General features: G+C 41.8%; 1 protein-coding gene across 2 annotated transcripts in view; it reads left to right on the forward strand.

Annotated features, from left to right (window-relative positions):
- The first annotated feature begins 447 nt into the window (after positions 1-447).
- VSNL1 (visinin like 1) overlaps positions 448-26,879 on the forward strand; it is a 141,394-nt gene continuing 114,962 nt past the window's right edge. Inside the window, exon 1 of one of the 2 annotated variants that reach the window (XM_054024098.1) lies at positions 448-691. The gene's annotated coding sequence lies outside the window, so the exon portion shown is untranslated. The remainder of the gene's footprint in view (positions 692-26,879) is intronic. The other variant, XM_054024097.1, reaches the window with a different exon arrangement.

Genomic DNA, 26,879 nt, shown 5'->3' on the forward strand with positions numbered 1-26,879 from the left:
ACACATTTTTGTTCCACTCCCTGTTGTGGTTTTTGTCCCCTGCGTTTGTCCTCCTCGTTTTTATTGGTCTTTTCGTGATTGCCCCTCTTTTCTCGCTCCCCAGTGTTGTAGCCCGCCTGCTTCCCCTCCTCAATGTTTTTGCTCCTTTTCCCCCCTTTTTTTGTCCTTCCCCGTTTTACTGATCTCGTCACTCTGTTTTTGTTCCTTCACTCTCCCTTCCCTGTTTTACCTCCCCTTCTGAGTCCCCCCCCCCCTTTGTTCTTTTCCTCTCCCCTGCCCCCCACACTCGGTTTTGCTCAGGGATCCGATCTCTGATGGCAGGTGAGAGCAGAAGCAAGGGCAGCGGCCTCGCTGTTGTGAATGCGCATGCTCGTATCTCTTGGCGAACAAAATCTGACACTCCATCGGCTCGGGGAACTGGCAGCGCGTGCGCACGCAGCTCCATCCAGCAAGGGAACCTTGAATTTCTCTGGGATTCCCGATCTGCAGTGCAGAGCAAAGCGGAGGAACGTGTGGAAGCAGCTGCTGGCGCGCTCTATAAGGGGATTTAAGCCGCAGAGAGAGCGGGAGAGGCAGGGACCGATTCACCATTGATCTGAATTAACTACTTCTCTCTCTCTCTCTCTCTCTCTCGAAATCTGCCCTTTTGAGTTTTATTCTTTGCTTCAGGTGACAGCACACAACGCAAACTGTAAGTGTTCCCTTTCTCTTGGATGCTAATTTAGGGTTCATGGTGGGGTTGGAATTTCTTGCACCACTGTATCTTCTGCATGGATGCGGTGAAATGCATGGTTACTAAAGTGCTGTCGGCTTTGCTTCATCCCGCTGTTTGCTAGCAATAAAGGATGAGGGGGGCGAACATCTTGTGATGGTGAAAAGAGAAAGTGAACTGTGAAGTGTTTGGTTGCACGATATTTGAGGATTAGGATTACTTTTTAAAGTCCGCTACGGGGTTTGGCAATAGGCGGAGGGTGAGTATAACTACATATGATTTTTAAATCTATAAATAGAAACCTTTTCCTACATACACACATCTTTAGATCCAGATGGCGAAGTTCTGTTGCTGATAGAAGTGGGGGATAAAATGAGAGGGTTGTAAAGTATCAAACTGTCTGACATCCTGTCGGTGCAGATTTCTTCCCCCCGGAAAAGTGGCAGAAGTGTTTGCTAGTGAAAGTGGATGAACTGGATAGGATGGAAATAGAAGGAGGCTTTTGTGCCATATGTTAGTACTTAAAAGCTTAAAGCAATGTGGTTATCTCTGCCTCTTTTTAGCGCTTACAAATCGTAACGAGCAAAGTTGTGTAACATTGCTTTTCCTTTCTTAATACTTTGTGTGCCTTGTTGTTTTTATTGACCAAATGGAGGGAAATTGTGTCCACAGCAATCTGCCTTGACCTGTTTTAAGATGAGAGACTGACTGCTATATTGATTAGGATATAAATACCAACATCAAAAGCAGGCATTGATCGCTCGCTTAATAATTTGCGTTTGGGCATGTTTTGCTGATAGCCGGAGGCTTTTGACATTTCTAATCACTTGAAAAGCAATAGAGAAAAGGTCATTATGTTTTCCAGTGCAAACAGATCATGCGAAAATTAAGAGGAAGATCAGTAGTCCCTGCAAGGTCATCAAACCCATTGTGAAGAGCAAATTGCTAGAGATCCTTGCGATTACTTTCTTGATAGACTTGGTTTGTGTGACAGATGTTTCTTTTAAGTGGTCCACCCTTTTATGCATCTGCAAGATGTTTTCAGGGATAAGCTTTGGAATAAGCGCGCTCATCTCACTCCTCTGATGTGGTAAACTGCACGGTGGATGTGCTGCGCTCCTGTTTACTTGGGAATAGAACGAGGTGAAAATGGAGGTGGGTGGAGATAACAAAAGCTGGTGTGCAATCCAAGTCATTTCCCACAGGAAGGCGTGAGAAGGAGGGAGGGGAGACGAAAGGAGAATTTCATTTCCAGAGATCAAAACAAAGGAGAGGCAAGTTGGGGCAGATCGGCAGAACTCGTGTGGGAATCGGGGCGTTTTTCTCGGTGACCCAACCAGTCAAGAAAGGTTTCATAAAAGCTGCTGTCGCTTGACTGCTCTGTTCTGTGTTATTAAGAAATCTAGCATGTTTTATAGCTAAAGGACTGGGACAGGTCAATCTTGAAGGGAATTTAGGCAGGAGGTCTCGACGCAGGTAGTACATACAAGGAAGAATGTGGCAAGGGCAGCAAAAAGTGCAGTTTAAGAATAAAACGTTTTAAAATAACGAGTTAGAGAGCTAAGAGGAAACATATACTGGGAGTGTATCTCAAAAGTGGGAACTTCCCTTCTCCCCTCCTTCCATACCTCCCAGGTATTTGGCCAACCTATAAGAGGCACATTCCTGAAATTGCAAACGGAGTTTGTTAGCACATGAATTGTGTGTGCTCAGTACAGTTTTTTTTTTTAATTGTGTCTCATTCTGCATAGAAGGGTCATGCATAGGCTGAAATATCCAGAATAATGGGATACAGGGGACCGTTTGGTAGAAAGAAGGGGGAAGACGTTGAACACTTCTGGAGACCCCACATTGCGTAACAACAGCGGTTTAGAGCGAGACCCCTCCTCCTTCGGTATCTTAAAAGATGCTGCTAGGAATCCATGCCAGACCTTCCCTAGCGTTTCTCCCAGCCCCCAACTCCTTTCTGCACACACATGACCCCTCTGCAGCCTCTTACTAAAATACCAACAAGCCCCTCTGCACCAACTTGACCATCCCTTTATTGCCTTTGCGCATACCAGCTCCGTCTGCATACCTCTCCTCCATTCTGCAGGTACCAGATCTCCCTGCAACCTCCTCTCTGCACCCACCAGACCGCCCGCATCCCTTTACCAGAACCCAGCAGTTCCCTCTTTGCACCTACCAGCCTCCCCCGCCCTTTACCTCCTCTCCGTATACTGGGTCCCCACTACAACTCCTTGCACACGTTTCCCATGCAGCTCCTTCTTTTCTCTTACCCGATTCCCCCTGCAGTCCCCTCTCTCTATACATCGGACCCCTCTGCACAGACTCGATCCCCGCGGCTCCCTCTCTGCACACCACAGATCCTCTTGCAACCCCTTCTCTGCATACACCAGAGTCCTCTGCAGCCTCCTCTCTGCACACACGAAATCTCCCCGAGAGCCCCTTTTGCACATACCAGATCACCCCGCACCTTCTGGATCTGCAGGAATTAGACACTCCTGGCAGTTCTCTGCACCCCGCAGATTCCTCGCCGTTCCCTCCTGTACCTCCCACCCCACAAACACTAGCCCTTTCTCTTCTGCCGTTACCGACTGCGCTTCCCTGCGCCTCACAGCTTTGTCCCTTGACTCAGAAGCTGTTGGAGATGTGGTCCTGAGGCGGAGGTGACAGCTGCGCCTTTCTGCTCCTCAGTGATACGGGGCTGGGGGCTGGTGTGAAGATCATGGTGGGGTGCACCGTGCCCCATAACATTATGTAACTGCACTGAATCCTTGGCGGTAATTGGCACGGCGAGAGGAGGCTGTAAACCGATCCGGCCGGGGTCCTCCTCCAGACAGGAGCTCTCCCCAGCCCCCTGCAGAGGTGGAGGATTTTTGTGACACAACTGCCGAGGCACCAGATGCCGAGCAGCCCTGTTTCCTACTCATCAAAGTCTGTGGAAAGTCAGACCCTGGGGGGCGCCTGAAAACAGCCCCAGCTGGGTATGTTTTGGGGGTTGTGGAAAGCGACCTTCCTTTTACTGCTGGGCCTCAACTTCAGAACATACAGACCTAGCATCCCCCACGCCAGGTGCTCTGCGCTCTCCCAGGTGGAGGTGGAGGCGTGGCAGGTTAGTTCTTAGCCTTTTATGGAATCCCCCAGGTCAGGGTGCTCTCCTGGGCGTGCTATAAAACTCATTAACATTGCAGAAGACAGTTCTCCTGTCCTGATGAGCAGCCTGAAAATGAATCACCGGGCAGCAGCAGCGAAGACTGATCTGTACTTTTGGCAGCTGCATGCAGCAGCATGTGAACAGGCAGAGCAGCCCTCCAACTGCTTCGGGCGGCTGCCTTCGAGCTTTCAGTCCCTCTCCCTCCCCCACTGCAAAAATCTTCTCCCCTCTGCAAGGTGGCCTCAAGATCCCACCTGCTACCAAAAGATAATTTAAAGGTATCGATTTCAGAATTAATTTAGAATCTAAAGATTTTATAGTAAGGCTATCGGAGGAATTAGGGGCATCCGGATATGCAATGTTTTTTAATTAAGAGGAAACCTTTTCGATAACAGTATAACATTTTTTGAGGGGGCCAGTTTACAAAGATCGACCCAATTTTAATTACAAATGAAACATGATTATTTTCAGGCTTGTGACATGGCCAGTTAGTGAAATATTGAATCCATGTATGATTGCTATGCTATTGCAAAGATGTTCATGCAGCAGATATATTAAAAGATAGAGGCCTTTTCCTAATGATTTCAGTAGCCACAATGGTAAAATTTTATAGCAAACATTTTTGCGGATCTGAACTCTGCTCTTGTCGTATTAAATTGCTGAGCTAGAAGGATCATCAGTAGCCATTTATACATAAGACTAAGTAGTAAAAGCAATGGCTTTATTAGGCAGAATATGGTACACAACAAAATCTAGACAAACCAGAGCAACAGAAAGGTGTGAAAACAACCTTGATCTTCGTAAAATTTATTCTCGCCAGTCCCCTCAAAATATATTGTTTACACAGCAGTTTGTTTCTATGGCAAGCTCTCAGATATATACTGATATTCATACTATGGCTTCTTTGACAGTATGTGTTTGATATTTTAGCAATATCAGTTCGATTGAAAAGCCTTCTGTATTATCCATTTTAAGTTTGGGGACTGAGAGTAATTTTAATTCATACTTTTATTACTTTTCTCCTTCCATTCCCAACTCTCCCAATAAATAAATACATTCATAAAGTAGTCTGAGTTGCTGTCACTATCAAGAAAAAAATTAAAAATGTCTTTAATCTTCATTATGCAATACTCACCTTTTTAAAAAGGCGTGCTCCTGCTCCCATTGAATTCAGTGGGAGTGCTGTTATAGACTTCACTAGGAGCAGGGCTGTGAATATAATTGTTCTTTTGAATGGTCTGATCTTTTAAACATATACCGATATATGCCATGACATATAACTACACCTTTCATTTTTTACCTTTGTTTTTTAGAAGTAGTCTGTGTATGTGAGTGTCTCGGGGGAAGGGAGTATTGAGGTAAACCAAATAGATTTTGGCTGCTTGGATTTTGTTTGTGCAGATGTAAGTCAGTATACATAGATCCCACATATGCTTCAAAAATATATTTAATGAATGGAATAGCTAATCATAGAATAAACATCAAAATGTCTTCACACTTTACTAGTATGTTGCTTATCAATCTATTAAGATGTTCTCTAGTTTGATAAGCAGATTCAAAGCCTGAGACTGTGGTAATTTGTCATGGTACTTAGCCTTTTCAGTTGTTAGTTTGTCACAGTGTTACATAACCATAGTACTCTACAAGCAAAAGTCAGAAATGTTTTCATTCCCTCTCCCCACCCCCAATCTATTTGTGTAACTCTACCAAGAAAAAAAAGTCACAACTTGACAGCTTACTGTTTATATAATACAAACAAAGTCAAATCTTGCCCTGGCCAGAACTGCAAGGCAAGTTGCCTAGGTGGATGGGTATAGTGTAAGAAAGACAGTAGCAGATGAGTTTGCTGCTGTTGGAATCCTGGTGGCCAGGGTAGAATTCCTATGGATACACATGATAGAGGAATCACCGCAGGGTTCACTTGGGTTGCTGAAAGGAGTTGGAAGTGCCTCTGGATACAACATTCTGCATCTGTAGCATATACACTAGCTGGCTGGAGGACTAGATGTGCCTTCTAGCTAGCAGACCATATCCTCTTGAGGGCCTGGTGTGTAGACTGCATCACCTGTAGCCGTGACACCTCATCTTTCTCCCCTTTGCTTTCTTAAGTGCTTTGGAGTGATACATCCCTGCTGCTTGTTTTCTGTAACAGCTTCAACCCCAGTATAGCAGTGGGCAGGACTTAGATATAAGTTCATATGCTCCCTATGTGCAGAAATTTTGCTTCCTTATCATTTTAGGTACGTAAACCTAAATAAATTAAATTTTAGAACTTTCATAGAGAAAATTTCTGGCCAATAGCATTATTGCTTTTTTAAAAACACATTATCTTTGAATTTTCCCCTTATTCATTTTTGTATCTTATTATTTCTGCTCTTCTAGCTCCATTCATCAAATTTTCACTTGTTTAATTTTTTAATTGGGATTCTAATTTTATTATATTTTGTATTCCTGATTAAAATCAAATCATTTATACAAAGAGAGGTAGAAAGATAGTTATAGATACAATATGCAGTATGTACATTTATCTTTTTCTCACATTCATAATAACGGACCCAATTCTGTATGCCTTAACCATTGATTTTAACAGGTGTTTTGGATGTGCAAAGAATGCAAAATAAGCCTATAACCATGATTAAAATAACAACATACATTACATTTGATTTAATTATGGAAGCTGGGCAATTATAAATTAGATTTAATGGGTAAGCTTGTTTTAAACATAATTAGAATTGTAAATATCTGTCACATAGCATGAAAGGTTGCAACCCTCTTCTTTCCATTTTGTCCTGTCTCTTGCCTATGATGTTTTAAAACAGCTTGAGTATGGTTTTTAAACTCACTTTTTATACTTGGTTGTTTTGTCAGTGTAGACTGGACTAAATGTCTACTCTCCCCTTCCTTTTTAGAGCTGTCTTAAAGGATTCCTATTGCAGAGGTCTTGCATCATGGGGACTTTTAGTCTGCCTGGTTCTTCATTTAGCCTATGGTTATTAGAGAACAGGGTGATCCCTCTGCAGAGCTCCTAACCCCAACCATCACGACTCAAATTTAGTCCTGCAGTTTGTTATGGTGCCATCAGATTATTGCATCTGCACTTTTCACTTGTGTGTCTGTTACTCCTGAATTTGTGTCTCACATGACTTCACATTCTGTTTATTTCTTTTCCCTCTTTCCACTGTAGCTTTGTTCCTTCCCTTCCAGAATTTGCATGCATCAGTTCTATTTGCTTCTTCATATTCGCTGTCTCCTGCCCTCTTCACTGTTTATTTTCCCTCATTATGCTGAAAATTCATGCCCTGTGCTGTAACTTCTGCACATGGCCTTAGCCTAGGAGTACGGGGTACAGCAGCAGCACAGTGAAAAGAAATGGTAAGCTAGGGAAATGCTGTATACAGGAACAGCTGCAAAGATGAGGTTCGGGGTAGGATGTTACCACCAGCAAGGCATGGGAAAACACTCATGTTGCCATCTTAGTTCAAACTCCTGAGCTCATTCATGTAGAAAGGTGCTTATTATCTTTTGAAATTTCAGACTGCTGAAAAATGTCAGAGTCTGAGAAAAAATGGGTGCAATGGCCTTTAAACAGAATGAAACATAGGGGAGCAAGAACATGGCTCTCAACAACTGCTGAAATAATTGTTCTTGTTTATGGAATCCAAATTCTCCAGACAGTGTTCCAAATCCGTGATTAGTATTACTGTTTGATGTTATTTATTTTACATTGGTACATGTTAATAATTATTATTTTAAAACTTTACAGCAAAGACAATCCTGAGGACATTTCAATCTATTTCATATCAATATGATCCATGGGATAATAATAGAAATGTGAAAAGTGAGGCAAATTGTCAATGGTGATCTCATAGCTGGAAGACTTCGCAAAATAAATGGTGTTTAAGGAGGGAGCTGGAGGAGAGAAGAGGTGTTTTGCTCATTGGGAAGTGGAAAGTTGTGGCAAGGGTAGGGGTGATATCATGTTCTTTTGCATTGAAATTTTTAAATTAACATACATTTAAAAATAAGTATATAAAGGTATCTAGCAGTCTTTCTAGTGGAGGCTAGGGAACAGATTATTTTAGCTAAAACAAGAAATTCACAATTGACCTCAAGTAAATAATTTTCACATAACTAATTAGAAATAAGTAAGTCTATTGTGCTAAAAATAATACTGTCTCAAATTCTGGCACCAGAAACATAGATGGCAATCATATCATGGTGTCTGAATATATTTGACCATCAGTTAAACAATTCTGCCCACAACAGACCCCATGTAAGTCACTTTTAGGAGCCAAGGCTGTACAGAACAAACAGAAGAATTTGTGCTAAGTTTGCCAAGTTCAGGTATTTGCAGGAACAAGACTTTGTTATACTTTAGCTGATGTAATTTATTGACGTAATGGTAGCTGAATAATTTCCTTCAAGAAAAAAATGCATTTTAAAACATAGCTCTTCTGAAAGCTGTTTCTGTGATTAGAGTTAGTGTTACTGTGATTTTTTTAATGGATGATTAATTCAAAACAATATCAGTGTTTTCATAGAGATCCATTATAAGGTTCACTAAATACCATGGGATCCTATGAAAGGTTCACTGATAATATTGTCATGCTCCCCCTTCTGCTCCCAATGAACTCAGTGGGAGTTTTCCCATTTATTTTAATGGGAGCAGGACTGCATATCATGTGTACATGTCATTCCCATTCACATAGCGGGGGTTGTGTTCTCTTGTGGCAAAAAGACTGAATCACAGTGAACTACAGTGTGTGGTTTGTTAGTAGATCCTACACCTTATTTGACACCTTGGATTATCTAATTATAACTGTGCTCTTGTTTGTCAGATAGTTGTAGTTAGAAATGTCTTTCCTCTCCCCTCCACTCCAGCACTCACAAAAACCAAAAAAAAAAGGTTGTAAATTTCCCTTTACATGAATTGAGTGCTTTTCAAAGATACCTGATAGATAGTCCTAGAAACTGAAGTCCTCTATACACCCAAAAAGCCATACTGAGACATAGTCAGTGGCATTGCAAAGCTCTCATAATGCGCCAGCAACATGCTTCCATACTGGCAGGGATAAGTGGTAGGCATTAGAGAATAGTAGAGGTCTTGTCTATACTAGAGAGTTTTGTTGACAAAAGTCAGCTATCATTGACAAAACATTGGAGATGTACACACTGCAATGCTCTTTCTGCCAACAAAACTCTCCTGCTTTGCCGACAAAATAAAGCCACCTCAACGAGAGCCATATGGCTTTTTGCGGCAAAGTTATATCGACAAAGTGTCAGTGTAGATGCTGAGCTTGGTTATGCTGCTTTACATGGCCTCCAGGAGGTGTCCCATAATGCCCATGCTGACCGCTCTGGTCAGCAGTTCGAACTCTGCTGCCCTGCACCCAGATACACAGGCTTCTGCCTCTCCCCCTTTAAGGGCCTGGGAATTTTTGAAATTCCACTTCCTGTTTGCTCCGTGTGGACAGCTTACATTGCATCTTCCCAGCTGACCATGGCGGCTCAATGCAGGAAATGCTCTTCCGCTTGGAGCACACCTGAGTTATTGGAGCTGCTGGTACTGTAGGGAGAGGAGGCTGTGCAATCCCAGTTCCATCCAGCCATAGGAACTTCTATACCTATGATCAGATTTCTTGTGGTATGTTGGATAAGGGCTATGAACGGGACACACATCTGTGCCGTGCGAAGATAAAGGAGTTGAGGCAGGTGTACCAGAAGACAAGGGAGTCAAACCATCATTCTGGTGCTGTGCTGAAGATCTGCTGCTTCTATTAAGAGCTGGAGACCATCCTTGGCGGCGACCCCACCTCCACCGCCAAGAGCCCAGTGGATACTTTGACAGGGCTGGAGACAGCAGTCCGCAGACTCAACCCAGAGGATGAAGTTGTGGACAAGGAGGTTGAGTTTGGAGCACACAGCAGAGTTGTCCGGTGGTGTGGTGAGTCAGCACTTCTTTTCCACTCTGGAGGGGTCTAGCCAGTCCCAGGAGTCCGTCTCTGGTGCGCATAATGCGGGAGAGGAGAGATTTGGTAAGTGATCTTTTTAAGTTGATGCTGTTCATTTATATGAGGTAGAGCTGTCCTTTGCTTTGTATATTCTAGAAGTGGGTGAAGGGATAGAAATGTATGAGACTAGCTGTGTTTGCCTGTGCTTCACATTCCACTGTGCAGCTAAGCAGTGCAGCGGAGCAGCATGTTAATGCACACCAAGATTTCACGGGAATCCTCCAGAGAGATCTCTAGGAAACTTTCCTGGACATACTTGTGAATCCTCTGCCGAAGGTTCCTTGGGTTTGTTCCTTCACTCATTTTAGGGAACTTTTCTGCACCAATCGGCAATCATTTGTGCTGGAACCAAAGCGGCACACAGGTGAGCAGCATAGGTACCTGGTCTGAAGCCGCATGTGTGAAGGAGATGCACCCTTGCATTCTTGCTTACCTTCAGGAATGAGATATTGGCTTCAATGACTCCTGACTGTGGAAAATGGTGGCAGAATTTACAATATTGTCCCTAGTCACCTGCAGTAATCCCCTTTAAAAAAATACCAAGATTCTTTGCCCCATCTTGACCCCACCTCACCCCCGGGCCGAGCTCACCATGTTTAGGGCTTTTGCCAAGCTGTGTGTTTGCCAAAGGACAGTGACAAGCTGATTTGTATTTTTAAAAAGGTGCATTTTATTATAATGATTTGATGCTGTGTGTGCACTAACAATCATGCTTCTGTTTATTGTTTCTTGTGCTTCTGCAGATGTGGCGTTCAGGGGAACCCCCAACACACGGGCGGAGCACCTCTGCCAGATAAGGAAGCAACCAAGGAGGAGCAAGGAGGACATGCTTTGGGAGTTGCTGCAATCCTCAGAGGCCGAAAAACAAGAATTCAGGGCATGGAGAGAGACTTTAAAGAAAATGATAAAATATACAGGCACGACAGAAGGGAGACCCAGTAGCGAATTTTAATGGTCCAGGAGTGGATGATAAAAGTGATGGAGAAGCAAATGTAGATGTTGAAGTCCCTAATCACACTACAGTCTGAATTCATGTGTGCTCACCCCCTCTGCAGCCAATACAGAACTGCTTTCCATGCTCTCCCCAAACTCCTCCCATATATTCCTTGCAACTTCCCTGCCCGTCCTCGTACCCTGTTCACTCCACCCTCTTGGACAGCTTCCAAAATGATAGATGGAGTTATACACAACTATAGAGCCTACATTGCCCTTCATTGTTATCTCCTTTCCCACTAAGCCTTTTGTGTGTGTTATTAATTGGTATTTAATAAAAACATACTCTCTGAAAGATAACCAATCTTTGTCTCCTACATACTGTCGTTGCTGCTGGAATTAATACACAGTGGCAATTTGATCATTTGTTGAATACAAATCATGGTCAGGAATCATCAAAATTTTCATGCAAGGCAGCAAGTTAAAGCATGGCAGAGTGCTGTATAGATAGACACATTACTGGAGCTCATTGTCAAAATGGTGCCTCAAAGCCTCCCTGGTTCAAATAGCCCCCCCCTCGCCTCATTGTGCCCCTCCAATACCCTTGGTATCTGGTTGTTCAAAATCAGCTGTCAGGTGATCTGCCTCTGTGCTCCACCTCGGGGGAAACTTTTCACCCTTAGCCTCACAAATATTATGGAACACACAGCATGCTGCTATGACCATGGGAATATTTTCCTCATTTAGGTCTAGCCTGCCATAAGGGGAGTGCCAATGAGCTTTTAATCTGCCAAAGGCACATTCAACGGTCATTCTGCACCTGCTCAGCCTATTGTTGAAGTGCTTCTTGCTGCTGTTCAGATTTCCCGTATAAGGCTTCATGAGCCACGGGAGTAAGGGGTAGGCTGGGTCTCCCAGGATCGCTATGGGCATTTCCGTATTCCCCATTGGAATCTTCTGGTCTGGAAAGAAAGTCCCTGCTTGCAACTTTCTGTATAGGCCAGTGTTCCCGAAGATATGTACGTCATGTACCTTCCTGGACCACCATGCATTGATGTCAGTGAAATGGCCATCGTGATCCACAAGCACCTGCAATACCATAGAGCAGTACCCCTTTCTATTGATGTACTCTATCACAAGAGCAACAGAGGGTCTCTGTTGCTTTTTACAGATTCAGACCATCTATCACAAGATAGGTCTGGAGCCAAAATTGGGATATGTGTGGCATCTATCGCTCCGCCGCAGTTAGGGAATCCTGTTGCCGCAAAGCTAACCACTATTTCATGCATGTTGCCAAGAGTCACAGTCCTTCATAGCAGAATGTGATTAATGGCCCTGCACACTTGGGTTAACACAGCCCCAGTGGTGGACTTCCTGACTCCAAACTGATTCACAACTGTTTAGTAGCAGTCTGGAGTCGCCAGCTTTCACACAGCGATCGCCACGTGCTTCTCCACCAAGAGGATAGCTCTCATTTTGGTGCCCTTGCACCACAGTGTTGGGGCGAGCACCGCACACAGTTCCAGGAAGGTGGCTTTCTGCATCCGAAAGTTCTACAGCCACTGCTCATCATCCCAGACCTGCATAACGATACGATCCCACCCCTCAGTGCTTGTTTCCCGAGCCCAAAAGCCATGGTCCACCATGTGCAGCTCCTGAATCCCAAAAGTAATCTGGTGTTGTTTCTTTCCATGGCACACAGCAGGTCAGGCATCTCTGATTCCTGTTCAGATTGGGTGCTCATAATATACTGCATGACCAGCTGCGATGTGTTCATAACAGTGACCACAACAGTAGAGAGCAGTGCAGGACCCATCCTTTCAGACACAGATGGCGAGCGCACAGTAAACAGGGACCATTGAAAAATACTGCAAAACTGTCGGAGGCCCATGGAATGATGGGATGGAAAAAACTGCATCATGGGACATTGAAGCGACACCCATCATGCGCTGTGATCCATTCTGCCTTCCCACACCTCCTAGCTGCTGAAGGTGGTGAATAGCATAGTGGGATAGCTACCAACAGTGCACTGCTCTCTATGTCAGTGCTATCTGCTGATAGAAGGAGCATTGTGTGAACATGCACAAGTGATGCAATTATATTAGTTTTTGATTGTCAGTGTAACTTGCGTCGACAAAACTCTGTAGTCTAGCCAAGGCCAGAGTCTCTGTGACTATTTAGTGTAAGCTCTGTTTACATTAGATAAATCAATCAGCTCAATATCAATTAATGGAGTTAACTTGATTGTTTTAACTCTGAGGGAGTGTATCTACTCTGCTGCATCGGTTTCAGCTGACATGCAGTTGTTTTTTTAAACTGCCAGTAAGGACGTCAGCTGTAATGATGATTTTAATAATTTTTAGACTAGTTTATATAAGGTCACTACTCATCCTTTTGATGATAATGACTTTCGATCATTGCTGACTTTAAGTAGTGACCTAGAGAGAAAAGGTTTTCGAGGCATAAGATTGTTAAAGTTAGAACGGACCAATGTGATCATTTACTCTGACCAGCTACATAACACAGGCCATAGAATTTCACACAGCGATTCCTATATTCCAATAACTTGTGGTTGAATTAGAGCATATATTTTAGAAACAAAAATCCAGTATTGATTTAAAGACTCCAGGCAATGGAGAATTTACCACATCCCTTAGCAATCTGTGCCAATGCTTAATTACCCTCACTGTTCAACATTTATATCTTGTTTCAAGGTTCTGTATTTCATTATCAGTCCTTGAGCTAGCCAGTCCCCAAAGTAATTTTTTTTAAATTAAACTTAACCAGGCCACTTATTAAACACAGTCTTTGTAAAGCATCTATAACTTGATTTCGATATTTTAAGAAGTAATTACACTATGATAGTGTGTTATTTTAAATGAATTAGTTAATAAAGGATCAGTTCCACATAGTTAATAAAAACATTTTTTAATCCAGAAGAAAAGTTAAATTATTCCATATTAAATGGTACTGAATACAATGTAAAGGATATCTTCTTTGTGGACTTTGAGAATATCTATGTATTTAATCCACAACAGAGTAATTTAAAATTAGAACATCTTGTTTATAAAAGTTGATAGTTCAGAACACAAAAAGTATATTTATATTCTTTTTATCAGTTATAGTTTAGATGGAATATAAAGCTACTGAAAGGCTTATAAAGAATGAAATAAGAGATACTGTTTAATATAGGAGGCTTTTAGGGATTATTCCACATGGTTTTTGATGGAATGTGGCAAATATGTGAAAGAGGACTAGTTTGTTCACGATGTAATTGGAGGAATTAATAAAATATTACATTAGACCATCTCAAATCTGTGTGGCTAGTCACTAGAATTAATAGCTATGAAATATCCATTGTGGCAAACATTGCCCAAAACTTATTTTTAGGAGGATTACTAACTAACCAGCACGTACCTGATTGGATAATGTTGTTTCATTACAGCAGAACATATACTGTATTTTGGTAAGTGGTACCAAAAATTAATTTTATACGCATATTTTTCAAATTATATACATGAGTAGAGACATTAAGGAACTCTTTGGAGCTTTTTTCCCCTCTCTTGGAAAAGACTTCTGCAAGCTTTTGATATTGTCTTGCATGACCGTCTCATAAACGAACTAGGGAAATGCAACCTAGATGGAGCTACTATAAGGTGGATGCATAACTGGTTGGAAAACCGTTCCCAGAGACTAGTTATCAGTGGTTCACAGTCATGCTAGAAGGGCATATTGAGTGGGGTCCTGCAGTGATCAGTTCTGGGTCCGGTTCAGTTCAATATCTTCATTAATAATTTAGATAATGGCATAGAGAGTAAATTTATCAAGTTTGCGGATGATACCAAGCTGGGAGGGGTTGCAAGTGCTTTGGAAGATAGGATTATTATTCAAAATGATCTGGACAAACTGGAGAAATGGTCTGAAGTAAATAGGATGAAATTCAATAAGTACAAATGCAAAGTACTCCACTTAGGAAGGAACAATCAGTTGCACACAAACAAAATGGGAAATGACTGCCTAGGAAGGAGTACTGCAGAAAGGGATCTGGGGATCATAGGGGACCTCAAGCTAAATATGATCAACAGTGTAACACTGTTGCAAAAAATGCGAACATCATTCTGGGATGTATTAGCAGGAGTATTTGTAAGCAAGACACGAGAAGTAATTCTTCCGCTCTACTCCATGCTGATTAGGCGTCAACTGGAGTATTGTGTCCAGTTCTGGGCGCCACATTTAAGGAAAGATGTGGACAAATTGGAGAAAGTTCAGAGAAGAGCAACAAAAATGATTAAAGGTCTAGAAAACATGACTTCTGAGGGAAGATTGAAAAAATTGGGTTTGTTTAGTCTGGAAAAGAGAAGACTGAGAGGAGATATGATAACAGTTTTCAAGTACATAAAAGGTTGTTACACGGAGGAGGGAGAAAAATTGTTCTTCTTAACCTCTGAAGATAGGACAGGAAGCAATGGCCTTAAATTGCAGCAAGGGAAGTTTAGGTTGGACATTAGAAAAAAATTCCTAACTGTCAGGGTGGTTAAGCACTGGACTAAATTGCCTAGGGAGGTTGTGGAATCTCCATCATTGGAGATTTTTAAGATCAGATTAGACAAACACCTGTCAGGGATGGTCTTGATAATACTTATTAGTCAGGAGACTGGACTAGATGACCTCTTGCGGTCCCTTCCAGTCCTGTGACTCTAAATCTGAATTAAACACAAAATCATGACTGCTTGGAAATAGAATCTAGTTTGAGAATTAAAATGTAAGGTGATATAATTGATTTTTAGAAGGAGAACAAAAGGGATACAATTTTTTTTAAATATTTTTGTTCATTTGTAGCAAAATGTTTTAGACAGATGGGGCCAAATTGTCAAATGCTCATTAACTAAACTTCACCTACACTTTGGCATCTGCCTGGATGTATCGGTATCCTTGGGCATGATCCAATGGCTGTTGAAGTCAAAGGAAAGTCTCTCATGATAAGGGTCTATTTTCCTCCTCGGATATTGTGAGTGGATCATCACTTACCTGTATTTTTTTCCATTAAAGCTTACAAGAAGAGCATCCAGATATGTGAGGATGTGCTCTGAGTATACGAAACAAAGATTGGTTTAGTTATTTAGCCTAAAGCTTTTTCTTATTTTTTAAACGGATTTTGGGGGCCAGGAGCTGTGTCTTCTTGTGTGAGGAGCCAGTACCTCACACATGACAAGTGCTACTGGAATGCATATATATTAAATACATTCTGTGACAGACCCAGACCAGTGGGGTACAGCAGTCTGGTAGAGGGCAAATATACTGGTCACTGGATGAATAGTTTTCTGTTCCCTGAGTGACTAGAGCAGGGGCTGCACTAGAGTAATCGGGAACCTGCTAGAACCAGTTAAGGCAGGCAGGCTGATTAGGGCACCTGGAGCCAATTAAGAAGAAGCTGCTAGAATCAATTAAGGCAGGCTAATCAGGGCACCTGGGTTTTAAAAGGAGCTCACTTCAGTTTGTGGTGCGAGTGCGAGGAGCTGGGAACAAGAGGTGCAAGGAGCTGAGAGGGAGAGGGTGTGCGCTGCTGGAGGACTGAGGAGCACAAGTGTTATCAGACACCAGGAGGAAGGTCCTGTGGTAAGAGTAAGGAAGGTGTTTGGAGGAGGCCATGGGGAAGTAGCCCAGGGAGTTGTAGCTGTCATGCAGCTGTTACAGGAGGTACTATAGACAGCTGCAGTCCACAGGGCCCTGGGCTGGAACCCGGAGTAGAGGGTGGGCCCGGGTTGCCCCCCAAACCTCCCAATTGACCTGGACTGTGGGTTCTTCCAGAGGGGAAGGTCTCTGGGCTGTTCCCCAACCCACATGGTGAATCTCTGAGGCAAGAAAATCTGCCAATAAGCGCAGGACCCACCAAGATAGAGGAGGAACTTTGTCACAATACATACATAAATCCTACATGGTTAAGAGATTAACCATTACTCATTCAAGATTCCTACATAGTTACATTAAGGTCTAATTCAGAATTGTCAGGATTGCCTTTGCCTCATCTCATCCCCTCTTGATCTGTACATTCTTCTGCATCTCCTCTCTTAATTGCTCCTTTTCTTTTCTCCCTGTCTCAACTACATGCCTTAAGATTCTAATCTTTTTGGATTGTCTGTTTATATGTTCTGTAAAGTACTGTGGTATGTACATTTACAGTGCTATGTAAATATTTGTATATAACATGATAATATATGATATATAATCACAGTTAATAATAGTATGAAAATAAAAATATATCCAAGGATTCCATGGAATTGTATTCGGACAATTCATAGTCGGGAGCAGTGACTGAATCCAGCTTCTCTGTAACTAAAATATATTTCAAGAGCAGGTTTTTTGTTGTTGTTGTGTTTTTTTTTTTAACAAATTGTTCTATATACTGCTGTTGTCTTCAGAAGGGCTGCTTCTGAACCAGAGTACAATGTCAGAAGTTCAGGTACTACTGTGTTCTGTCTGTCTACTCTATCCATACATAGTTCAGTGGGCCCCTGCTGATATTGAGCTACATTCAAAAGCCCTGCTCCTGCAATTTGATGTGCCTGGGCCAAGCCTTGCACTTGTGTGGAGTCCTAATAACTCTTGTGGAGCTCCACATGAGTGCAAGGGTCTGCAGGTATAGAGCTGATGGCAGGATCAGAGCCTATATTCCCATTGACTTCTGCTGGAGTTCCATGTACAGAACAGTGGCAGGGTATGAAGAGAAAAATAAAATGCTATAATGACATAGCACAACATATTATCTGTTTTTTTCATTAGATTGGGATCAAATGTCTGCTTGTCGGCATGTATCTACCTCTCAATACCATAGTGTTTACATTGTTAGTTAAATACATACATACATAAATCCCTAATGTATGTACTTTGGTCACAAAGCACATCTTGCTCTCTTTGCACAAGAATAAACCAAATATCTCTATTTGTAAGTTAACTGCAATTATATATGAGCTATGTTACTTTAGATTAATAGATCCTTGAAATGTTTTTCACTGAATTTAAAATATTTATAGTATATAACTACAAGCAATTGAGAAGCAATAACCTTACACAGTGCTGAATTTCTGTAGGGTGTAATAGAAATTCCTGGTAAGTAAGTAATATATATTTGACTATCAAACACCCCATTACATTTTTGGTTTATTGTTGTTTTAGTTTGGGAAGAGGGGAGACTTATATAGGGTAAAATTAAAATCAACCATAGAAGCAGTTTTAACTCAATCTCCTTTGACTATGTGAAAGCCTGAAAACACCCTTTTATGGTTCTGAAAACTGGGGTGATGCTGATGACTGTCAATGGGGCTTGTACTCCTTAAGTCACTTAAATAATTTTGAAAATTCCACTTCATGCCGTTAAACTGCCAGGTGTTAAAAACAGGATCCTGTTACTTGTTTGACACATTTCACCTCTTATACAGTTGCACATATACTAACAGCAATATATATAAATAATTAACAATAACAATGTATTAATGTCATCTTGTCTACAGAGATAAGAGAAGGTTCATGAAACTTAGCTTTATAAAGATAGGTCAGAGCAACAGCTAGGGATTGGAATAGCCACAATACAATATCCAGTAAATCCCCACAGTCTAATATTGTAAGTATAGATATTATTCACCAGGGCTTGAACTAAGCTGGTCTCCTTAATGTCTGAAGTTCCATGAAACAATTAACATACTTCTGCATACTCTGTCCTCCTTCCCATTTTATGAATGTATGTGTTTATTTGGTTCAGCTAATTCCAAAGCAGCAGTTAATAACAGTCTTATCTTTGTATGTAGTTTTTCCATTAAGGCAGTGGTTTTCAACCTTTTTTTCATTTGCAGACCCTTAAAACATTTTGAATGGAGGTGCGGACCCCTTTGGAAATCCTAGACATAGTCTGCTGACCCCCGGAGGTCCGTGGACCACAGATTGTTGTTACCATAGAACAGGGGTTTCCAATCTTTCACAGACTCCTTAGACATAGCCTGTGGACCCCAAGGGATCCACAGACCACAGGTTGAAAACCACTGCATTAAGGCATTCAGAATATCCTCATGAGATATAGCACCTGTAGAAGTAGGCAGGTTTTCTTTCCTGTTGGACAAACAAAATTGATGGTATCTCTTTTGTTTCTGTACAACTTGATCTCCATTTAAAAATATCCTGCTGCCTTCCCTGGTCTCAATATCTAACCAAATTAAGTGAGAGATTAAGCAATTTTTTTATTATGTATACAATACTGTATCTGTAGTAATAGTATATATACACATACCAAAAGCAAAATACAAGATCATTGCCCTCACCGGTGTTCATACTGAAGACACAACTAGTACAATGAAATAAAATTAACACAACAGTGGGCAATGGAATTGCATGGGTATGTTAACACACACAGGCAAAGCAGCAATGGTTGAATTCTAGGAGCAAGAGGAAGGAGGGAGCGACAGTGCTTGATGTCAATGATTAGGAAATTGTTCCCAGTAGAGATGGGCCTGAACTGCAGATTTCAGATTCATATTTGAGTTTTTCCCAAATTTGGGGATGCTTGGATCGGGCTTGGCCAATTACAGAGATATGGACTAGTTCTGAAGTTAAGATTTGGATCTGTATTCCCCTCAGAGTTTTGGTTTAGGCCGGTGCATAGTTCCCAATGAAGAGTTTGGAGGCAGGCATGGAGTTGGAGTGGGCAAAGGAAGTAAGGTCCTGAAACACCAAAGCACTTAAGCATATGTTTAACATTAAGCACATTTTCTTAAAATTAAGCATATGCTTAAGTATTCTGCTAGGTCAAACCCATAAGGAGCAGAAACTTGGGTAGTAGAAAGTGGTGTAATCAGAAATCATGTCACTGATGTAGACAAGATCAGAGTTGTGAGAACTTTAAAGCTGTGGAGTGGATGCTTAAAATGACTGTGTAAGAAGAGGGGGAGCCAGTGTAGAGAATAAGAAAGGGGAACTGTGACAGGTTCCCCCAGGGTGCAATCTGGAACTGGGGTACCACTGAGCCCTCTGTGCCATCAACCTGAGCTCCCTTGCACACTGTGATGCTGTGACAAGCTATAAACCTCTCCAGGTACTGCACTTACAAAAGACATCCACAGGCAGGGGCATACCCAGCTGAATGCTTTTGCCAGCCACTCATGAACCAACAATAGAGAGGCTCCAGCCAATTCCCTCCAGCTTCCCAGCCTTGCATCCCAGAGCTGTACCATCTTGCCTTGGTCAAAAGCCTGACCACTGATTCTCCACTTGTGAGGTAACTCCCTTCTCCTCATGTGTCAGTATAACAATGCCCGCATCTGTAATTTTCACTCCAGGCATCTGAAGAAGTGAGATTTTTACCCAGAAAAGCTTATGCCCAAATAAATCTGTTAGTCTTTAAGGTGTCACCAGACTCCTTGTTGTTTTTGTGAATACAGACTAACACGGCTACCCCCTGATACTTGACCAGTGTAAGTTTATTACCCAGTCCATCACTTCTACAAAGGAAAGTGGACATGCACCAGCCCTTGCAACCTAAGCAGATTTTCCAAGCACTTCAACCAAAATAAGAACATAAGAATGGCTCTATGGGGTGAGACCAAAGGTCCATCTAGCCCAGTATTCTATCTTCCCACAGTGGCCAATGCGAGGTGCTTCAGAGGGAATGAATAGAAAAGTTAATAAGTGATCCATCCCCTATTTTAGGTAAAAATAGTGACCCATGCATTGTTTTAAGTAAAATAGAAAACAGATTTATTAACTGCAGAAAGATAGATTTTAAGTGATTATAAGTAGTAAGCATACAGATCAAAGTTGGTTACTTATGAATTAAAAGTAAAACCACAATCAGTTCTATAAACTAGACAGGATTTGAATCAAACAGTGTCTCACCCTAATACATGCAGGTTACTGATCTTCCATACTCAGGTTGGAACTTTCCTTCAGCCTGGGACCACCTCCCCAGTTCAGTCTTTGTCCTCCAGATGTGTTTCCAGGTGTTGAGTTGTGGGGGGGAGAGAGGCCAAGTGATGATGTCACTTCTCTTTTATAGTTTCTTCCAGCTTGCTGGAAAGACCCTTTGCTATGACATGAGTCTCCATTGTCTACGTGCTATCTCTGAGAAGTCTCCATTGTATATGATTCCTGGGACAGTCCTTGGGAGTGTGGATTCCTTTAATGGAATATCAGCAGTGTCTGGCTGCTCCATTGTTGTGTCTGAAAGGCTGTTTGTGGGAGTTCCCAACTTCACAAAGTTTTCCAGTAACACACACATAGCAAAATTTCATAACTTCCCATATAATGATAGCACATACAATCCAAAAGGATATTAATGTTCAACAGATCAAGACTTTTAAAATGCTACCTCACAAGGCATACTTTGTACAAAATGTATCATAATTATATGACAGTGGTGAATACGGGGGTTCCAGGATGTTGCTTTGAAGCACAGAGTGCCACAGGAACATATAATGAGGATGATAGAAGAGGAAAATGATGTGGGTTATAGCATACTCAACAGAATGAAGGAGAGAGAGAGAAGACATAGGGAGGCTGAAAAGGAGAAGGTCAGATTAGTTTGAGGTAGGTAGTTACCAGAGTATAGAAATGAGTTTTATCATAGAGAGGCAGAGATAAAAAGATGAATTTTGTAGATGTTGTAGAGAAATAACTGTTAGAGCAGAGGAAGGATAAATGCAAGGAGTCGCAAAATAAGTGTTGGGAAATGGAACGTTAGTAAAGATGCAGTTGATTCTTGCCATCTGAACAGCTTCTCCCCATTTCATCGGTATTCTCAAATGTCAGATGAATGCCAGGCTATATCAGAGAAGAGAAATGAATTTATTTAATGGCTGAGGGGATTAACTGATTTATGTGAAAAGATTACAATATCTAGTTAGGTAAATCATGATAAAACGTGTGTGTCTGTACATGAATGACATGAACACTCATAAATACATGAAGGATGTACACCCTAGAGGATGAAGAGAAATTAAGGTGGTATAAATGGTCCGGGAATAATGATATGAAAGTGAGTGGAGGAATCTTTTGGCTAAATCTCAGGACACATTTCCATACAGATGCTCCAATTAAGAACTGAGCTCTGTGTGCATCGAGGGAATCCGTCTTTTTTGGAGCTCCTTACAGGATTAGGGCCAGAGCCATTTATTAAACTGTGTAAGTTCCATCACTTGAGACATTTGAAACTAGAGTCAGAAATGGGCTGAAGAATGTACTGTGGGGAATAACTGCATTGGATAGCCTATGTAGGTCTTTGTCATCAGTAAGTCCCATGCTTCATTGATCTTATGATTGTTTATATTGCTGTTACAGTCTTGCTTTTATAGCAGTACAACACCATTATGATGGGGTCCTAATTTTGAAGCATTTAAATAACACACATTTCTGACCCTGTTGCATTTGAATGCACTTTCTGTTGTTTATGCTTCATTCTTCATGACAGTTATGAGAGGGATAATACACCTGTAGTATTGCCGGTAAATTTCTAGAACTTGACATGACCTTATTCACAGCATCCACATCTTGACATAAAATCCAAGATGACAGTGCTGTGAATAAGCAGATAACAGCAAACTCAGCTTGACTTTTTTACCTTGAGACAGCATTTGAATTTCGATTTCCAGCTAAGTTTCAAGAATCTCTGTTTGAAACTTAGATAGAAATTGTAATTCAGGTAGGGTTGCCAACTTTATAATTGCACAAAACTGAACACCTTTCCCTGCCCCCACCATACCCCACCCCTTCTCTGAGGCCCCAACTCCACTCACTCCAGCCCCCACCCTCACTCACTTTCACTGGGCTAGGTCGGGGGGTGGAGTGCAGGAGGGGGTGAGGGCTCCAGTTGGGCATGCAGGTTCCAGGGTGGGACCAGAAATTAGGGGTTCAGGGTGCAAGAGGGGGCTCTGGGCTGGGTCAGGGGATTGGGGTCCGGGTGGGGGTTTGCGGTGTGGGCTCCGGCCGGGCGGCGGTTACCTCAGGCGGCTCTGTCAGCGGTGCAGCGGGGCTAAGGCAGGCTCCCTGTCTGCTCTGGCTCTGCGCTGCTCCAGGAAGCGTCCGGCATGTCCTCCGGCTCCTAAGGGACCGAGTCAAAAAAACTCCAGAGACATTCCATCCCGTGAGGTGGCTGGTTCAGGCTCGGTTTTCCAGAGACTAGGACACCATAAAAGGGCTTTTGGTATAAAAGGATGAACTTGAACTAACTTGAGACCTCCTTCCTGATCCAGCAAACAGACAGAACAGTGTGTCCAAGGACCCAAACCCCCGGAAAAGGGTTGGAAAGACCTTGGGTTACTAGGGCCACATAAGACTGATGGGTGACCACTGGTAAGCTTGTAGCATGTGTGTCAGAACATTTATTATTTTTTCTGTGTAATGCTTTTAGCTGAAGAATAAATGTGCTTTCATAGAAGGACTGTGTGGGAACAGGTAAGTACTGTTATAGCACCTGGAGAAATGTTAACCATGGATGCTGGACTGAAAGCAAAGCACAGGTACTGGCCTTTAGATAGATGGGCTTGCTGGGGATATCACAGTATAAGGAAAGGGGCTCCCTACCCCTGGTCAGAAGGAAGTTGGCCAACGGTCTTTGCCCAGAGACAGGTGATAGCTGGAATCTTGAGACCTGGCTGGGCATTCCTGGAGTGGACCATGAAAGGGATTGTGGGAGGAAGAATACAGGTGCAGATATCCTGAAACTGTGACGATCACTATATAGTTCCTTTTGAGGGAGGATCTCAACATTCTTTGAAAATATTAATCAATTTATTTGAAATCAAAGTATAAAATGATTGGAATTTGAACACTATTTCATTTGTTAGCTACAAGGGGCCTAATCCTGCAAATCTTTACTGAGGAGACTAGTCCCATAGGACTAATCATGGGAGTAGTTCATATAAATGAAAAAATATGGAAAATTATAAGCATTTTATACTTGGAGTTTAAATAATTAGGATTGTTATGTTGTTAATTTTCTTTTGTAAGTGTAAAACATTAATTGTAGTAACTTTTTTAGATAATACTGAAGAGAAAAAACACATAACTAACTTAAATCTAAACTATGAATGCTCAAATACACAGCATGATGTCCTTTCCAATATGTTTGCTTTTACCTCGCCCTGGAGCAATCTAAAGCAGCAATGACCCCAAGAATAGATATACAAAAACTTAATATGTTAACAACACCGATTTATTATTTGGATTACTTATAAAAGTGGTTTAAGAAAATGTAATGGTACTCAGTCAAATGTGTTGCCAGAAAGATATGCTGTATATACGTGATCTGAACTCAAAAGATTTTCAGTGACTTCAATGGGCTTTGGATCAGGCCCTATAAGGGAAAATATCTGTGTTGTACAGTATGTATGGATACACATAATGAAATAAAGCTAATATTTAAAATATTGTGGCCCAGGTTCTCAGCTGGTATAAGGTTGGAATAGCTCCATTGAACTGATGTCAATGGACCTATTCCAATTTATACCTGCTGAGGATTTGCTCCATTGTATTTACATGGACTCTGTCCATTTAAATCACCCTTTTGTCTGCAGTATTTTGCCGACTATTGTTACAGGTAACCTCTAAGATTAGTGTAACTGAAAGAGTTTAGAGAAGAAAATATTTTCTCTGTTGTCTTTGGTTTCATATGTACTTTTGTCAGCTCTATGTGTGTAGATAGTTTAACTGTTTCCCATGTATAATCTGTTAGTCTCTCTCTGTCATTTGTGTGGGTCTTTGCAGTAGTCACAGAGGTGAGGGAAACAAAATATTTTAAAAATTTGGAACATTTGATTGTAAGGCACCAGCAATTGGCAGAAGGACCCAGAGACAAGTTTAATAACTGAAATTATTCTTAATTCCATTTTAAGATTGAGTGGAGTTGACGTTTACATTGTCCCTTTACATATTTGGGTAGCCTGTGTATCTTGCAAAAACACATCTCAAGGATAATACAATAAAAAGGCGAGTATTTGAAAAGGGGATTTTCAAAATGAAATCTGGAGTTCAAAAAAGGAAGCTGATTCAATTACTCTGCTTTTCAGTCTGGTGCGATATACTATTATGCACTTTTAGGAAACCTTTTCTCTTTTACCTTTCAGAGTACCAGCACAGCAAGAATTGTATGATTGTTTCAGCTAAGCCATTTCAAACCTTATTGACCCCATGCTCCTTTGGGGTACCCTATGTCAGAGAAGTTGATATAAATGTTTGAGTCCCCGCCCTGCATTTTTTTTCAAATCAAGGTTTTGTGGGTAGTGGGTCATATTATCCCACTATTTATTCCAAAATATAAACACAATGTAATCCTTTTCATAAAATTCAAGACACTCATGTTAAAAAATACTTCTAGTCAAAATCATGTGTGTTCAGTACAAAGATGTTGTTTAAAGCATGATCTAAAGACATGCCAAAATACGAGGATCATTACTCTATAAAGTGGAATCAGCTGGAATTTCCACATCTTGCACAAGATTTTGTGATATATCCGCTGAGATATCATAATGGGTCTTGTTGATAATAATAATACACGAACTTGTGCAGAAATGTGCTATTGGGATAGCAGTTGGACTCTTTACAGATAGTGTAGGAGGTAGATATCCTCATTATCACTGAATTATAATACCAGCTGTTCCATGTAGGCTCAAACACTGGTCTGTTCATAGATTCTTTTTTACTGCCTTTTGTTTTGGGATTCCTTTTTTTTTTCCTAGTTAAGCCTATGGTACAATAAAAGCAGAGTTTATCACTCACAAATGGCTGGATGAAAACTGTAGGCAGTGCTGTTGTAGCCATGTTGGTTCCAGGGATAAGAGAGACAGACACGATGGATGAGGTAATATCTTTTATTGGACCAACTTCTGTTGATGAGAAAGACAAGCTTTCAAGGTTACATAGAGCTAGGGTTGCCAATTTTGGTTGGACGTATCCCTGGAGATTTCATCACATGACAAGATTCATCTTTAATTCCTGGAGACACCAGGACAATCCTGGAGGGTTGGCAACCCTACATAGAGTTCTTCTTTAGGCTCAAAAGTTTGTCTCTCTCACACACAGAAGTTGGTCCAATAAGAGATATTATCTCAGCCATCTTGTCTCTGCATGAAAATTGTCCATACGCCAATGGTTTCTAAAGTACAGTGGACGAACAATGAGGTCCCAGGTTATTTTCTCATTTGAGTTTGAACACAGTGGCCATCTGTGGAAAAGCCAGCAACAAGTCTGTTCTCATTTGTGTTCTTCATGACAGAATACATACATGGCAGAACTCTCATGCACTGTATAGCTGGATTGCATTCCAAGCAGGCTTTGTGGCAATATGTGCTTTACAAATAATTCTCCCCTTGGGTATCGTAAAAGATGTATCAAGGGATCTGTTTCAGCATGAATAAAGGAAAGGGAAAGCATGAGAAAGGAACATTTCAGTGTGCAGTCCTATAAACAGGCATAGTTAGTCACCTTATGGCTAATCGGTGGGGAGTGCCTGAGATTTGTCACTGTAATAAAATAGTTGGCAGTAGGCGCTAGTATCTGTTCCAGCTAATTTCAGGAGGGAATGGGTGTGACAGTGGAAGGATAGTTGAACCATTGAAAAGACATTTAAAAAAATGTTATTAGAGCTGATCAATAAAAAGGACAATTTTTTCATGAAAAGAAGAACCTGACTGTTTTGTTCTACTTCTATAGTTACAGGCCTCCCTGTTCCACAATTGTAGGCTCTTTGGATCTCAAACAGTTCTAAACTAAATAAAAGCCTAAAAGTTACATTTCCGGTGGAAACGGGTTTCAATTTGGCTGGAACTAAATCAGACCTTCTGTCTGTCAAAGGCAGGGCTGGTGTAACCCATTAGGCGACCTAGGCAGTCATCTAGAGCACTAGCATTTGGGGGGCGGCATTTCAGGTCCTTTGGCGGCGAACATGGCGGCTGGATCTTCTGCCGCCTCGATCGTCGTCGGCATTTAGGTGGAGGGAGCTGGGGCAGGAGGGCTGCCTGCAGCAAGTAAGGGAGGGGGCGGCACGCAGGGGAACTCCCTGCCCCAGCTCACCTCTGCTCGGCCTCCTCCC

This window comes from Malaclemys terrapin, chromosome 3 (genome assembly GCF_027887155.1).
Source record: "Malaclemys terrapin pileata isolate rMalTer1 chromosome 3, rMalTer1.hap1, whole genome shotgun sequence".
Classification (NCBI taxonomy): Eukaryota; Metazoa; Chordata; order Testudines; family Emydidae; genus Malaclemys; species Malaclemys terrapin.